Source organism: Tachysurus vachellii, chromosome 15 (genome assembly GCF_030014155.1).
Source record: "Tachysurus vachellii isolate PV-2020 chromosome 15, HZAU_Pvac_v1, whole genome shotgun sequence".
In the NCBI taxonomy this organism is placed as follows: Eukaryota; Metazoa; Chordata; class Actinopteri; order Siluriformes; family Bagridae; genus Tachysurus; species Tachysurus vachellii.
Window position 1 is genome coordinate 14,628,758 of NC_083474.1, and position 12,811 is coordinate 14,641,568.

The following is a 12,811-nucleotide window of genomic DNA, read 5'->3' on the forward strand; positions in this document are numbered from 1 at the left end:
TCAAACATTTTATTTTGTTCCAGTGTGAACTTAATTATTTTATGTGTATTGTATTGTGTCTTCATGGCTTTTTATTAGTTATTCCAGTCTTGTTTACTGTCTCTCTCATATTCTAGGCCCGTGGCTCCCATGTCCCATCCTTCTGCTTTCTTATCTGTTTTCTTTTCCTCCCTGTTTTCCTTTCACCCCCCCCAACTCTCTCCTTTCCTCCTCCACCTCTTCTCTCTCTCTCTCTCTCTCTCTCTCTCTCTCTCTCTCTCTCTCTCTCTCTCTCTCTCTTCCATTCTCTCTCATTCATTCTCCCACTCCTCTCCCTGTCCCCCTGTGGCACACCATGTCATGTCCCTAATTTATTTATAATTAGTGCTCTTTGTCAGAATGCAGGGGGAATGTTAAAGTACATGCTGCTTCTGCCTGAGTACAAATGGCCCAGTCTTCTCTCTCTCTCTCTCTCTCTCTCTCTCTCTCTCTCTCTCTCTCTCTCTCTCTCTCTCTCTCTCTCTGTATTTTCCTTTTGCACCTCAAGCACAGCACACTTAAGTTTCCTTCTCCTCTTCTATCTTTTTCTAATCTTCTCTTTCACTTCAGTATTTCTTTAATTTGCTTCTTCCTTTCTCACTCTCTCTTTCATGCACCCTCAGAATGTTGCTTCTATTTAAGCACCCAATTGAAACTCATCTGTCTTTCTTGATATTGTTGTCACAATAAATATCAGCCATTTAAAATGTGTAAGAGAATGTCGCATGCTGACTTTTAGTGTGATGGCAGCACAACTACATGAGTATTGAGTATGAGTATGCCCATTACCTCGTATGTGAGCGATCAAGGACAAAAACCTTTCATGAGGTACTCCCTGATAAGTCATACCCTTTTTATTTTAATTTTGTATGGTGTTACTGGTAAGTGTGGTGGAATGCCATTCAATGTCATGGCAAGTTTTAATGCGAAGTTTATTTTAATACACCAGTGGACTAAATGACCAGTTCTACCTTTGATTTGTAACCATTCATTCATTCATTCATCTTCTACCGCTTATCCGAACTACCTCGGGTCACGGGGAGCCTGTGCCTATCTCAGGCGTCATTGGGCATCAAGGCAGGATACACCCTGGATGGAGTGCCAACCCATCGCAGGGCACACACACACTCTCATTCACTCACGCAATCACACACTAGGGACAATTTTCCAGAGATGCCAATCAACCTACCATGCATGTCTTTGGACCGGGGGAGGAAACCGGAGTACCCGGAGGAAACCCCCGAGGCACGGGGAGAACATGCAAACTCCACACACACAAGGTGGAAGCGGGAATCGAACCCCGACCCTGGAGGTGTGAGGCGAACGTGCTAACCACTAAGCCACCGTGCCCCCTGATTTGTAACCATTAAAATATAATTATGCCTAAATATAAATTTGTGTGTATGAACTATATGCCAGAACTAAATAAATGAAATAATCCTTAGAGGGACCATTACAGAAGTGATTTTTTTAACTAAAACTACTTTGAACTACTGATCTATTTGAACTCTGAACTACTGATCTTGAAGGTTGTGAGTTCAACCACCGAGCTGCCACTGCTGGGCCCTTGAGCAAGCCCAGAACCCACAAATGCTCAGTTGTATAATTTTTTTTTGCTCTGGATAATGATATCTGGTAAATGTAATAAGAATAACAAAGCTGCATTTCAATGAGAATAGTCTATGTTACATTCAGCTCAGCTTGAAGCGATTTACAAACAGTGGAGAGAGCCCAGTAATGGAGAACCGATTTGTTGATATTTCTGGTAATACTTTACTTAACAGCAGGCAAATTGGATGCAGTGAAATTGTTCAGTTGACAAAGAGAAAAGAAAATTGGCTATGGGCAATTTGGCTTAAGAGCAGTGTATACTTCAGTCCTACATAAAAGCCTAAGCTCTTCATGACAAATGAGAGAAACCTACATAAACATTTCTGAAAGCTTATTTCAACAGGTTTCAGCTGTCAAAGACTTCTTTTTTCAATTCTTATATTAAGCTTATATTACACCTTAGACAAAAAAAAATAATTTGTAACATAATTGACATAAGGCTGTTTAATGACATGTTTATAGTTGAATGTTTGGCCTTATCAGTAATACTTTATTACAGACTGGTGTTAATAAGGCTTTATGAGTCCTACATAAGCCATTCATGTAAACTTATCTAAGTCTACACAAACACAGCTAAAGCACAGTGTTGTCAGTTTATTTTCATACTTAACTGTCAGTATCCCAGAATGTGTTTGTGGTTTACAGGAAATGGGGTTAAAACCATGTGCCCCACATTCTTGCACAAACTGATTTAAACACTGATTTGCTATACGTTGGACTTTGAACTATTAGTGTCTTTTGAGCTACAGGTTGTAAGAAGATGTGTGCTGTAAGACTCATGAGAATCCATAAGTAAGATTCAAAGCATGTATGTTGTGCATCAAATTACCAATCAGTGGCTTGACTAACTGAAATCATCTCTTTGCCCTTGGAGTGAGGAATCACCTGGGTCCTCGCTATGCTCTCTATGTGATCTCTCTATTCGTTCTTGTGTGCTGCATCCCCCTGCCTGCCCCTCTCTTCCTCTACTCCTTCACCATCGATCCCTTCATCCCTCACTCCCGCTCTCCACTGCCCACGGCAATGCCGTCCTGCAAGCTTTGATCACAGGGCCAGGGAGGAAATAGGAAGTGGGTCAGAAAGTTGGGCTGGAGACTGCAGGAGAACAAGGCTGGCATATCGAGTAGGTGAACAGAGAGAAGGATGGAGGAAGGGATAAAAGGGAGGGAGGAGGGAGGAAAGAATGATGAAGGAGAAGGGGGGACAGGAGACACAAATCGTCAGAGCACATAACATGACAAAAATAATAAAACAAAAGGATCATGTGAAAGTCATGTGACGCGTTATTTATTTATTTGTTCAGTTTTCAAGATGGCACAAAAAGTATCACGCCAAGTAGCATAGCTGACAAATCAATACGGGTTTGATAGATGTGCCTATTATTTAAGCATTGATGATCCTGCAGGTTATGTATTTGGACTGTTTTCTGCCGCTGTCTGCATGCACTTCCCAACTCATTGAATTGCATATGTTATTTGTATTTAAAACAGCTCATTAATATTCAGAGCTCGTTAAGCCTCCTGATGTCGTCAGCTAACCTGGGACCAGGTTTGTGAGGAAGCAGCTCTGGGAGCAGCCTGGTCAGGGAATGGTGAAGGGGCATTCACATGGGAACATGAGGTTTGTGCTTGAGGTGCAGAGGGTGGATGAATGGATCGAGATTAAGGGGTTTTGGGTCAGAGGTAATTGGACCAGTGGGAGGTTAGCCAGGTACTATCATGCAATATGAGCACCCATTTATATGTACATTTACACACACACAGAGCTGGATACAAAATCGCACACAACACACAACCTGGCATGTTCACTAAAAGAAGAGTAAATTATGGTGGTAATTACTCTTTGTGCTGACAGAGCTGGTGAAAGGTACGAGATGTGGCGCAGGACAGCAATGGGTCAGTGCTGCATAGAGAATGAGAGAGTGCAGGAAGGGTCGAAATTAATCCAAATAAAATGAATCAGAAGAAGAGTTAGCAAAAGTGCTATGCTAACGTGTCTGATTTTGGCTGCTTGGATGTTCTTGCTTGTATTGGTAAAAAGGCTCTTCAGTATGAGGATGTTGTGAATAAGATTTCCAGAATAGGCACAGGATAGTCTTTATGATTATAGCAGCAGTTCTCAGGTACAAATCTACAGCATCCAGGTGAGATAGCATAACAGTTTGCATTAATCACAGAATACATTTGATTTAACATTCAGGAATACCATTTTACTGCAGTCCAGTACATAAAAAGAGTACATGACATACATTTTCAGCTGAATTACCTAGAACATTTGAGTGTGACTGATGCCAGCTGAGCTCGGCTGCTGAAATATTGACTCATTAAAGTCTTGTTTGCACATGTATGAACAATTGAGATGTGATAAGATATGGATCGTTATTGATCATATATCTGGATTATTATATTGTTTGGTTAGTTTAGAATTCTTAGCGTCCTAAATGAGCTTACATAGAGGAAGCCCTAAACTGTATAAACAACAAGAGATAAAGAATCTAGATTTATGACTGTATTGACAATGTACTGAAAGTGTATCATTTTAGAAAGTAAAAATACTTTGAGTAACGTACTTTCTAAAATCTAATGCAGCATTTTTTTTTTAGAACTGTGCCTTTAAAAATACTGAAATAATGAATTCAATTAAAGACAAAAGAACAGATATACAATATATAAATCCTGCTGAATGTCACTCTTTGTTTCTTGACATACATCTGATATTTTTTGTCTTTCAGTATATGTCAGTATGATCCTTGTAAGTGTTACAGTGGAACTGGAGCCAGTCATAGACACACTGAGGGCAAGGAAGGAACACACACTGGATGCCAGTCCATCACTGAGTTACGCACATACACACACAAATAGTTCTCTTTCTCTCTCTCTCTCTCTCTCTCTCTCTCTCTCTCTCTCTCTCTCTCTCTCTCTCTCTCTCTCTCTGTTATGCACTCATTCACCAGGTGCTCACATCTTTTGGTCCATCAATTTAAAGTAATTGTGGGAATCCTGCCTGTTGAAAGTGATCATTTTAGTTATACTGGTGTTTAAACTGAACAAACTATAGATCCTGATGATTACACCACAGTTTCTGGTTAGAGTGTTAAAATTGTGTTTTTTTCTATTATAACTTTGCGCTGCTTTGTCTCACAGGTAAAGGCAAAGAGATTACACAGATGATAACGAGATCTCTAGACAGCAGTGATCCAAGGACAGTATGAAACAGTGCTAAGAGTATGGGATCACATGTTTTTTCTTCTTGTATCTTCTGCAAACCAAAGATGACTCATGAACCCCTGTCACACAAATACATATACATTTACCTGAATAGACTGTCCCACAATATGACAGTTTTTCCCTCTCTGTCTCCGGGGTGTGATTATGACAAGCACAGATTTAACATGATTCTATATAGTAAGTGTAAGTCATTCATAAATGTGTCTGTCAGATGTGTCTATATTAAAGTGTAACTTTTGTCTTTTTAGAGTTTTTTAATAAACGTGTGATTCCACATAAACATGGATGTGCAGCAGGTTTACCACAAAAATGAATTTGTATTGAATTGCTTGAGGGTGGCATGCTGGCACAGCAGGTAGCATTGCTGCGACACAGTCCCCAGTTTGATTCTAAGCTTGAGTTAATTTCTGGGGTTTCACATGTTCTAATCATGTCCCCATGTGTGTTGGTGTGTGTGTATGTGTGTGTGAGCATGTGTGGTGAGTGTGTGAGTGTGTGAGTGTGTGAGTGTGTGTGTGTGTGTGTGTGTCTGAAGCAATAAAAGAAGTCAAGGATGAATTGCTCATACACTTGTAAAAGTACATTTACTACATAAGATCAGCTTTCTCACATGTCTGTCTCATCCTGTTTAGTGACACAGTTACAGTTTTGTATGTTTGTTATATCATAGATCCATATTTTAAATATTTAATGGAGTTTCTCAATTTCTCAATTTCTACATTCATATCTTATCTCTCACCTATATGCTACATATGCAGGAGATGATAATTTCCTGGACTAGTGCTGGCCTATATATCATACAATAATGATATTTGATCAATTAGGTATCAGAATTCATAAATCAGATTTAATTTGTAAAATATTGTGATTTATTTTTACAACTTTTATATGCTTTTATATACTTTTATAATTTTATAACTTTTATATACTTTTATATACTATTATATAAATCTACAATCTCAGATATTGTTAGGCATCCCATGTTTTGTACAAAATATGTTTTCATTTATATCTGCATTGTTGAATCAAACATTTTATATTATGTAACAGATCACTTTTCACACAAAAAGCCTAATGAAGGCTGCTTTATTTGCATGCAGGAAAGAAACAAGTGTGACACCCAAAGTCTCATGAAGAACTGTGGCAGATTCTCCAAAATGCTTTGTAAAAAATTATTTATAAAAGTGCAAAAGTTATTCATTATAGTGTTTTTTTTTTATTTTAGTGCAAAAAGGTTTACTTTCATTATATTTGCTTTAAACAGTACTGTACATACAATCAAATTTATTTCATTTCCCTCCTTTTCACTGTTAAACAATTTTTTTGTTGTTGTTGTTGACATTATATAAAAGTCAGTTTTTCAGTATTTATGTTTAAAAGCAACTTTAGTGTTGCTGGTGCTTTAATAGCAAACCTATACAGTATGTAATCATACGTCATGTGAATCATCTTTAAGTGTCCTAAGAATATGTTTTGTTTCCATCACTTACCCATATCTCGTACTATTATTTTGACTGTATGATTTCTTTCTTTATGACCTCTAAAGACCAATTCACTACCCTTTATTTTATTTTTAATCAACAGGGTATCTTCTCCATACCCCGTTCCTATATGTGTAAACCCATATTAGCTTCCTCTAAATTGAAATGATACTTTGAATTTTATGTTGAAGTGCATTAACTTCTGCTGCGTGTTCCAGTCTTTATGTTTCTTTGGGCCTTTTCATGATTGCAGAGAAAGTACGAAAATGAGAGAGAGAGAAAATTCAAAACCCAGACCACGAAGTAGACAGCCTATCAGTATTCAGTGGGGAAAGTGAGTGATGGAGAGAGAAGAGGGAAAGAGAGAGAGATGGAGAAGGCTAAAAAGGAGGGGGCTGACGTATCAATATTCTGAGAAGTGTTTGAGGGCAAGGGGAACGAACGGGGGAGGAGAGAGAAATAGCTTTCGCAAAAGCCAACTAACTACCCGAGTGAGATTATTTGCTTATATGTGTGAGTGGGATTGTATCTGGAGATCCTCTGATTGATGTGAGAGGATGCTCACTTCTTTGCGTAATGTCTGAGAGATAATGTGAAAGTGGCCACGGAAATGGTTTACATTGTGGTTCAATGTGATGGAATCCTCTCCTTGTTCTTAGGCAAAGCCCTCCTCTCTCTCTCTCTCTCTCTCTCTTCCTCTCCCTCTCTTCCTCTCTCTCTCTCTCTCTCTCTCTCTCTCTCTTTTTTACTCTGGGTGCTAATCAGCATTTGAAAGGCAGCTTTGACAGTGAGAAAGAAAGTAAGGGCCAGTCAGGAGGAGGAGGGAGGGTAAACGAAAGCGAGGGAGAGACTGAGAAAGAGAGGGAGGAGTAGAAGTGAGTGGAAGAGAGAGAGAGAGATAGAGAGAGAGACTGAGGCAGGGTCTGTACAAGCATGCCTTTTATATTTACTAGCAATTGCAGAAGAGAGCGCGAGAGCGACGAGGAGAGAGAGAGAGAGAGAGAGAGAGAGAGAGAGAGAGAGGGAGGTGGGGGGAGTGAACAGACAACTGGTGTGCATAGCTTTCCCGAGAGGAAATAAAGAGAATAAGCTCCTGCTAGGCTAGGATAGGATAGGATAGGAGAGAGAGAGGGGGAGAGAGAGAGAGAGAGAGAGAGAGAGAGAGAGTTTATCTTTCCCTCAAGTCATATCTGAGAAGTCTCTAAGCTGAATAGTAGGAGGAAAAGTGCAGAGAGAGGAAGAAAAACGACAAGAGTTATAGAGAAGGCGTGAGTGTGAGACACGCAGGTGTCTGTGCCATTGCTAACGCGCACACAGATGCAAACACACGCACACACTCTGTGTTGTGCCTGCGCTCGTGGTGGATAGCTAAGTGCGTGCGCGCGCGCGTGCGTGTGTGTGTGTGTGTCTGCCTGGTCTTTTGTGTAAACTGAATTGTTCTTCGTCCAGTCTGACCCCTTGTAACTCCCTAGAGAGAGTGTGTGTGTGAGGGAGAGAGAGAGAGCGAGCGCCTATGCGCGTCAGGGTCCTGGAACGTGTGGGTCGTGTGTAAGGTATTCTTACAAGTCCAGGGGCATCCGAGGAAAAGGAGAGGAAGGCAGCGTGCGCCCCCGCATAGCCGCGCAACACTGGACATGCACATCAGGTTAGTGCACTTTTACTTTCTGTTCTGGAAAGTGTACACACTTGTGTATAATTTCAGCACGTGCTATTTCACTTGGTTCACCTTCTGGCAAGTCATTATTTAATGTTTGTTCCATATAACAGTAGAACATTTCCTGTTCCTGACTGTGGCTGAGTTTATTCTCTGTTAGTCTCTGTGGCTTTGCTCTGCACTTGTTAGTAGCCATGTGCCTGAAGGTTTGATGGTGGGAAAGTTTGGGACTGTCGGCACACACACACACACACCCGGGATGATGATGATCGCAGCCCGCTGCTCACGGCTATTCTACATTATGTCTCTGTTAATTAATGGATTTTATAGGATTAGCTCATCTATAATGATGCCTCTTTCCATGTAAGCTACTTACCAAGAGGGAGAGGATAACACGGTTTTGTTATCCGATGCCTGTGGATTTAATCACTTGGATTAAGCGAGACTATTAAACATATTACTACTTGTAATGAACAAAACTGAACTTAGGTATTAAGCATTAATTAAACATTTTGACTGTGTGAAAAGATGAATGATTTCTGTGACTGGAGAATTTTTTTTTTTAGTTTTGGGGGAAAAAAACTCTAAAACATTATACATAGCCATAAGAGCTGCATTTAACAACATGCAGAATGTATTATTATTATTATTATTATTATTATTATTATTATTATTATTATTATTGCACTGAAACTGCTCTCAGTCCCACCTTAGGCTTTCTCCAGGCAGTCCAGTTTCCTTCAATCTTAATTGCACATAGGTGTATTGGCTACTCTAATATTTGTTATGCAAAAAAAATGTTATTATATTTTTAGGCCATTTGTTTTGATCAGTTTTAATCAGAAGCACCTATATTAAGCCATGATGCTTCTTCCATGAACGTCAGTTTCACTGTAATTTCCATTGTAAAAAAAAGTGTTTATTGCCAAATGAATCCCATTTTTTAATAAATATCTGAAGATAAGACCGGCTTTGGTATTCCTCCTGATCTAAGTAATAAAGACAAATAACAGATAAACACAACTACTTTGGTGAAAAGTTTTGTAAAGCAGCAGGCTGGAGAACAGCTTAGTGATGCGATAAAGACTTAAAAAGCTGAAGCAGTTAATCTGAGATTAAAGTGTTTACTGGTTTGTGCATGTGTGTGTGTTTGTGTGTGCGTGTGTGTGTGCACACACTCTGTTTTTTCTCTTTTTGTTGTCCATAACTAATTTTTGTTTTATTTTTTTCCCCATAAAAATGTCTCTGTTGCTCCTAAGGCTTCTGAGATTTAATCCTAAAATCATCTCCAAAAAATCTCTTTTTAACAGTTAAGGCTACTGTGTACCTTAATTTCAGGTCATATAGAATCATGAGGGTTTAGAATATACTGCTATGTAATTTCCTCCATGCTTTCCTGTACACTAAATGAGCAGTACATCATATATGTACTTATCCAGCATTATTATTGAGAAGTGGAAACTGTACAAGTGGAAGTAGAAGTGGGAAGAAGAATGTAAACACAATGATGGGGATTGTTGGAGTTTTAATGCTGTCATAAGCTCACACACAAATACACACATATACACACACACTCAGAGACACTGAGGTGAGGGAGCAATAGGACTGTTTATGGCAGATCACACCTACACACACACACACACATACATATGCACAGAATGGGACGGACAGGTTCAGTGACAGACAGTGTCAGTGGAGTGTCAGGAAGAGGCTGTTGGTGTCACACTCGGTTGACCTGATCTGTGGTCAGCCTGTCCACTGGAGCCCGCTGTGGCCCTTACATAACATCTTCTGCCATTCATAACCCGCCCTGCAGGGACACACACAGATATTTTTATATACATCATATACACTGTACTGTTCCTCCATACTCACAAAAAAAGCTGAAGCATTGTTTTCAGCCTGGGAAATACATAAAAGTGGACAGAGAACATACAGGTGCCTAAAGCTGATCAGTCACTCTCTTATATCTTGGTGTATAAGATAAATGGATGGATAGAAATATAGATGGATGGGTGTGTTACACATTGTGTATTCAGATATATTAATACATGGTATATAAATGAGATTTATAAATTGCATATCTATCACAGATCTAAATCACATATCTAAAATAAGCTATAAATATTAAAAGCAATAAAAATCATATTTTATTTATAAATTCTAACTTAAGATTGAGATTTTTTTATTAAATAATGGAGCATGTGTACTGTATTAATGCTAAGAAATATACATACACCAACCTATCTGTGTTTCAAGGTAATCTGCTGTGGTCATTTCTATGTGTTGTGTGTAATTTGTGTGTGTGTGTGCATCTGTCTGTTCTTTTACTTTTTATTGTGGCTATGTTTATTATAATGATATGTATGAAGTGTGTTTATAAACTCACCTACTAAATATTCCTTAATGCCTTAATGAATATGAAGATTTCCACTGAATGAGTTTCCATTCATGAAAAAAGAAAGAAAGAAGGCTTTAAAAGGCTCAGGAGCATTGAATATCAACAGTTTTAGGCAAAGTTTGAAAACATCTGCTTTTCTTTTCCTCTTCCACCCATAAATATCCGCAAATATACAGCTGCAAATGTTTTTTTTTCCACTTGTGCGAGTTACTGTTTATTCACTGTGAGGGGAAAAAGACAAGATCAGGAGCTCAACATGCTGATTGGTCTCACTCACTGTCCATTGCATCACCCTCATCATATCTGCAGCTGGTCAGGGGCGGGGCAGGGTCATTTTGATCTAATCGAACTGTGTATTGATTCCATTAGATAATTAATGGTGTAGGAAAAGCAAAGCCGTGAGCTCCAGCCCTGGAGAGATGAGGGGAACCTTGGAGAGGGGAATGATTGCGAAGCGCCAAGGTCGGGCATGAAAAAACATAGGAGTTTGCTCAGAAAGACAAGAGGACAGTCTACTTAAAAGAGTGAGATAGTAAGATGGACAGTGCTGACTGATCAGTAGTCAGAAAATATAAGATCCCGTCTGACTTTTTAATGTATTTTAGATGAGAAGAATAATTATCATTAGATATTTTTTTGTATATTTGGCTTTCCCTCTTAACTGAGTTTGGATACAACTAATCATAAAGGGTTCTTGTTTTATATTATTTACTACTATGTTGCATCATTTTAAATTCTGATTGGTGATGGGTCTTGGCAGCTTTGGGAAGGAGCTTTACTCTGGAGGCTTTACTTAAATTTCCCATTTTCTAGGCTCTTAAAGAAGAAGACATTATATAAAAATGAGTAAAAAATACTTTTCACCGTAAAAAATATATATTTTTTTTTATATATAAAAATCTTTTGAAGGTGATTAATCTGGTGTCCAAACCTTTGATTGGTAATGCATATTGTATGTGCCATATATCTTAAAGAAACAGGATTTTTCCATCTTCAGATACTAAATTTCTGTTCCATTTCTGATATGCTTTTCTCTTCCCAGAGTCTGATCGTACTTAGCTTATCACCTAGCTGGATAAGAAAACTGTGGCATATGTTGTGTCTTCTGTTTATCTATTCTCACAGCATTGAAATCCAGCTAGGCCAAATTTATAAAACATAATGTTAGTGTAAAATGTCCAGTTAAATAGTGAAGGAACAGACAGCACACAAGAAAGAGATGAGAGTAAAGTGAAATAGGAAGCATGTGCCTGAAGATTTGTGATAGGTTGATTGAGTATGATCCAGCTAACAGGGGAAAGTTTTGTTAAGAGTAGTGATGTGAATGGAAACAGATGGGAAATCTATCTACTACATCTAAAAACATTTAGTAGTCACTCAGCATAGGTTTAATATAGGATTTGGTACCAGTCAGTAAACCAAATCCTATATTAAACCTATGCTGAGTGACTACTAAATGTCTTTTTAAAGGCCACAGTGGATTGTAAGCTGACTTCAAACCATAGTGCCCTGTTTACATCTAGTTCAATGAACAACAGCAGTAGATCAAGATGAGTTTTATTACAATTTAGCATAAGCACCACTGCTATTACATTCTTTCGATGCCTTCGAAGTCTTCAGTAAAGTGCAAAGAGAAGAGAGTGTGGTTACTGAGAAAGATTCAACAAGTGCTTTATTTTACATGATCTGCCTGTACTCAATCAGCTAAAAGTGAAATGACCACCTGAAGGTCAAGGTCCTGAAAAAAGTTTCCACAGCTGGCTGAAAATCTGGTGGTCATCTCCATACAAGTGTGTGTGACATTTAAAAAACAAAATGGCAACGTAACATCTGGCATGTAAATATGGGGTGAATAACATTGGGATTTGTTTGTGTGTGTGTGTGTGTGTGTGTGTGTGTGTGTGTGTGTGTGTGTGATTGAAGCTGGATTGCTGCATTGTGTTCGTGCGAAGTGGCTTTAATGTGTTCATTTCCTTGTTTGGCCTCTCTGAGGGGTGGGGCGGAGCATGCTAACGAAGCTCTGACAGCTGGAGGCCCTAATTAATGATCCCTTCTGAAAACAAACAGACCAAGCTCTGCCAGACATAAACCCTGGCCTCATCCCCAACCGTTGTCCCGTCCTCAGTGTGCTTCTGTGTTTCAGCCACAGTGAGAACCCACCGGCCACAGAACCTGCCATTACTGCTCTCAGGGCCAACAGTTTAAGGCACAGTGGACATTTTAATCTTCAAAAAAAAAGAACAGCTTTACTTATTATTTGACAAATATCAAAAGAATAGGAGCAAAACCAAATTATACAGTGGTGGCAGTTTTAACCTAGATGTATAAAATACACTCAGACTCAGAGGTAGTGGTAAAAACAAAGAAGTAAAGATAAAATTTTATTTTGCTGCACAAAAAGGCATCTTCCATACAGTTC

General features: G+C 38.9%; 1 protein-coding gene across 1 annotated transcript in view; it reads left to right on the top strand.

Annotated features, from left to right (window-relative positions):
• The first annotated feature begins 7,480 nt into the window (after positions 1 to 7,480).
• Positions 7,481 to 12,811, top strand: part of npas1 (neuronal PAS domain protein 1) — a 37,442-nt gene continuing 32,111 nt past the window's right edge. The window contains exon 1 of the mRNA XM_060888709.1: positions 7,481 to 7,982. The gene's annotated coding sequence lies outside the window, so the exon portion shown is untranslated. The remainder of the gene's footprint in view (positions 7,983 to 12,811) is intronic.